The sequence below is a fragment of the Atractosteus spatula genome, unplaced genomic scaffold (assembly GCF_055471065.1).
Source record: "Atractosteus spatula isolate fAtrSpa1 unplaced genomic scaffold, fAtrSpa1.hap1 Scaffold_23, whole genome shotgun sequence".
Classification (NCBI taxonomy): domain Eukaryota; kingdom Metazoa; phylum Chordata; class Actinopteri; order Semionotiformes; family Lepisosteidae; genus Atractosteus; species Atractosteus spatula.
In genome coordinates this window covers 280001-284891 of record NW_028296797.1, presented here as the reverse complement: position 1 = coordinate 284891, position 4891 = coordinate 280001, and the positions used below count along the sequence as shown (strand labels likewise).

Here is a 4891-nt window from a genome sequence, read left to right as displayed (position 1 = left end):
GATGTGCATTTATTAATTCTAGAAAAAAAGCCTTTCTTGATTTCTCTAGTTCCCTTTAAAATAAACTATTATTCCACAATGCAGAGTATTACATGGCCAGTATTTACACATGATATTTGTGATTTAAAGAAATTAACACAAGCAGCTTTTGGAGATTTAAGTGTTGGCTGAGTTATTGCAGGATAAAAGACTAGAGATGTTGGCAAGAAGAAGATAATTTGGGGAAAGCTGAGGAATACACTTATAACAAGAACACTTCCTAATGGGGTTAGGCATACTTTTGATGAAGATGATGAAGTTAACAGACTATATGTTTACATAGATACTGAAATAAGGATTGTATTTTAGATTATGTGTAGTTGCTGGCATTGAACTGTGTGTTGGATGCACATGAATTGAAGGAATGGGCAAACATAGCTGATGCGGATCCACAGAGCCAGCACATTAAGATGTTTATAATTAGAGGCAATTTGTTTAAATAACTAGGTATGGATACTGATGTGCAAGAGAGGTGGAAAGGCTGTTTCCTTAAGCCAGCACTATTAAATATTTTATTCTCAGTGAGATGCTGCCATTTCATCGTGGGTTTCTAACACTGTGTATAGTTCCATCCACACAGTGCCTTTACTTCCATCCATTTCTAATCTCTTTATCCAGTACAGAGGATTTGGAGCCTATCCCAGTAAGCAACGGACCCTGGACATAGCGCCAGTCCATCACAGGACAGACAGACACAAACACACACACACCAGGGCCAGTTTTCCCATAAACCAATTAACTTACCAGTATGTTTCGGAGTGCGAGAGGGAGTCATATCACACATATGGAGAAAAACCATGTAACCCAGAGAGAACATGTAAAACCCCCACACACAGGATTTCAGGAATTGATCCTAGGACCCCAGTACTGCAAGATAGCAATGCTAACCACTTCGCCACCATTATAAATGGATGGGTATCTTAGTTATCTTTCTAGATCACAGGTTTGCATGCATAATTTAATTTTGAAAGCCACTGAGACATGTCATGGAAATATAACTATCAAGGAAGCCACAAGAGAGAGTTCTCACCTGAGTAAGGTCTTTATTTCAATATTGCAATATTGGGAGCCCTGCTACCACTTCGCAAAGTGCAACCAGAGACTCAATTTGTTACAAGCAGAACAGGGTTTTTATAAGACGTTGCGCTGTAAAAAAGTTCAGCACTTGGTCCCTTCTAAAACTTCCCCTTTCTCTAAGAGAAAACAGATTACATCATAGAGCGAGAGAAGAAAAACTAGATTTGTTATTCAAAGCTTATCAGTTACTTTCAGCTAATTCTAATGACCCAGACAGCATATATTGTTTTGGTACATTGTCTTCTAAACTAACCTAAACAGTGTACTTTGTTGACAAACTGATTTCTAAAATTCTGCACGTACTGTAGCACAGCAGTTACATCCTTGAAATATATTATCTAAAAGCGCCAATATATTTTTTTCAAAGCTCTCTACATTTTTAAGAATCAATTTACTTATTAGATTTCCACTTCAGACATCAGGTACTACTGTTGTATTTATGAAAAAGAAACAAAACAAAAAACATACTAACAACTGTGCCATCCTACTCCTTAGTTAATACATTTTATTATTCATAAACAGTTAACATTGTTAGCAAAATATTTTGAATTATATTTAACCCTATTTTTTCTTTAGTTTTGTATTTAACTTTAATTTAATATTATTGATTGCTAATAGTTTATGCTAACACCTAACTTTCTTAATTAGATGTATTTAAAACAGTGAACTAAGTGTAACATACTATTCAGAAATACAATCGAAAATAGTTTTGTGGTGTTTGTATGGATGAAACGTTTCTAAAATGTATAACGTAACAAAATTAAAGACGATTAAAATCTGTAATCTTTCCACTTGTAATGTCATTAGACAGAACAACACGTTTCTGGTTTGTTTTAATTAGTATTAGTTAGTAGTTAGTAGTTTTAATTTAATTAGTATTGCAATTCGCACTGATTCCCTTGCGAAGATATGGACTTAAGAATATTCGTGCCTGGTCAAAAAATGGCATTAAGCACTTAAAATTAATATGGTTAATAATAGTAAACTGTAACATGCTGTAACAAGATCGGTTAAACAGCGAAGAAAATGCTTTCAGAGGAAATGTTTCAGGTGTGAAGAACATAGATCTCCAATGCAATTTCAACCAAACCTGTTCGCACACACCCTGCCCCCACTACCATTAGAATATACACAAAGCACTGAAATCTTTTGAGCTAATGATCAGGTGACCCGAGAGAGAGCGAGAGAAACACCAAGGGGTGCGGAACCAGGGAACTATTTACATGGAAAACGGGCGATCTCCCCAGACTGTCCGCCCGTTTCACTGTTACCTGGATACCTCTTTATTTAGAACTCACAAACACTGATTTTTAGTTTCGAAGGATTCAAGTAGGGTTTTAGATGAAAGGCAGCGACCTTAATCAAGCCCAAATCATAATTGAACCCATTCAGAGCCTACATTACATTTTAGCGTTTCATTCTGAGCAGAAGACCCTCACACCTGAAGAAGGCTTGCGTTTTCTCTCTTCTCTTTTAAGCATGTGTACAATGTGTAATACAATTACAATGTGTAATTACAATGCGAATCGTATGAGGGTGGGGGGGAGGTGTCTTTCGCTGGAAATCTCGCCTTCTTCTACTTTACGAGCACAACCCCCTCTCTGCCGGAGTGCTGGCTGTGACAAATTAAACCGGTTTCACAGGTTTCAATCACAGACCATGTGACATGGGAGTCAGGAAACTAACACACAGCACCACCGGATTTGATAACACTATAAAAACGCTATAAAATAATGTGACTAGGCACAGAACAAGTTTACAGCACAGTACAATAATAAATGCTGACCATGACTTTAGAAGCATAAATTGCCTTACACTCAATTTAAACACAAGCTGTCTTTAGCCCTCTAAGCTGGTTCATACAGAAATGTAGAGATCCAGGCTCAGAACACACAGCTTCATTAGCGAATACATATGCAGGACAACTAGAGAAGACGTTTTACAGAGGATGGATTTTTAGAAACATCCCATCAGTGACATCACTGAAGTCAACTCCTAGGTACTGTAACTGTCGTGTGGATAGTTTCACAAGAATCAGACAAAGGTTTAAGCATCGCTTGTTCTAGATAAAACTGCAAAAAAAACAACAACAACATAATGTACTTCTTTGCGGCTCTGTTTGCCCAAATCATATATTCACAACGTGAAATCTAGAAAATAATATTACGTAACCAAAATCCGCAATATGAAAACAGAACCTGTGTAATTGTTGATGGATGATGTACTCGTAACATTTTTTCAAGACGAACTACAACATTTAAAAAATGACTTGTATGTACTTGATATCTCTAATCAATCCACGGGTCCCAGCACAAAACGAAACTAAAACGCATACCGTTTTGCGCTTCTTATTAGTTGCTCAAAAGTAATTTGACCGTATGAAATGCATAATATAAACCTAGAAACATATACGTGAGCAGTACTTAAGCACTGTAGTATCGGTGTTAAGACATACTTCTCAAATACTGTAAATCAAGTTAAAAATATCTCAAGACCGATTCTGGTCATAATGAAACCATGTTTCGTGTATGTTTTCTTTAAAGTACCGAGACCAGCCATATACTGTATGTTTATGTTCCAAAATTAATATCGATTATGGCCTTCACACGCGTTGCAGTATGCTCCTATTCTTTTTATCCTCAGCTACTAAGATTTCCCTTCAGTGGTAAAATTAGATATGAATATTCAATACTTAAACGGGCACAGTTAAGACATTAAATATACATATACATACTGTATACAGTACAGTTTTCATATGGTAATATGTTTATGTTCCTAAATCAATCTCTTTTATGAGCATGTGAAAGGCATGGTGAATCGATTCTCAAAAATTACTGTACTTTGCATGATTGGAAACAAATGCGTGATTGCGAAATGCTGTGGTGTTACTTTTACAAAGACGGTCAATGAAAAAAAGAATGTTGACCAGGGCAATACTTTGAGTTTACACTTACAGCTTGTCCAAGGTCATTCATTATTAATACTATTAGTAATATCTTCGTTAAAGACTTTGATGGCCACAGCTCAAACATGAGAGGTTGAGCTTTATTAGCTCCACCTTGCGGAAATTCCGGATACTATTATTTTTCTTGTCGTATTATAGGAGAATTTACGGTAACTCGCGGTATTTACGGGTAGCTTGCGGTAGACTGCGTACAGCGTACCGCAAAATAATGCGGTATCGCCCGCGCATTTTGTATGGCTGCATCTGTAGGCTGCCAAAAGTCTCCGAAACCAAATTTTGATAGCAGAAAATTCTCACTCGTCCAGAAGTTCCCTTGGGACCCAACATCCAGCACAGAGTGGTAAAAAAGCGTCTTTTTTGTAGACCCTTGCAGCGTGCATTGGTGGTTCAGTGGTAGAATTCTCGCCTGCCACGCGGGAGGCCCGGGTTCGATTCCCGGCCAATGCAGTGGCTTTTGCAGCGAGCGGCTCCATCACTTGCATCCCCTTTCAACTCGCAACTGAAAACCCACTGAAGCTTAGAAGCTGTGAGCCAGGTCAGTACCCGGATGAGGGTGACCTACAGGGAAAAGCAAAGCTTACAGCTGGAAGCGGTGTTAATGGAGCCAGCGGTGGGGCGCTCACCCTGAGGTCTGTGCGGGTCCCAATGCCCCAGTATAGTGACGGAGACGCTGTGTGGTAAAAAGGCGCTGTCTTTTGGATGAGATGTAAAACCGAGGTCATAGCTCTCTGTGGTCATTAAAAGTGACCACGAAAAGCTCTTGGTAATTGATGGTCTTCAATAATGCTTCTCCTTTAGGTACATTTGAAA

At 38.2% G+C, this 4891-nt stretch overlaps 1 non-coding gene across 1 annotated transcript; it reads left to right on the top strand.

The window, feature by feature from the left end:
- Positions 1-4457: 4457 nt before the first annotated feature.
- trnag-gcc (transfer RNA glycine (anticodon GCC)) lies at positions 4458-4528 on the top strand. Its single transcript has one exon. It is a non-coding gene; the product is annotated as a tRNA-Gly (tRNA).
- Positions 4529-4891: the final 363 nt, after the last annotated feature.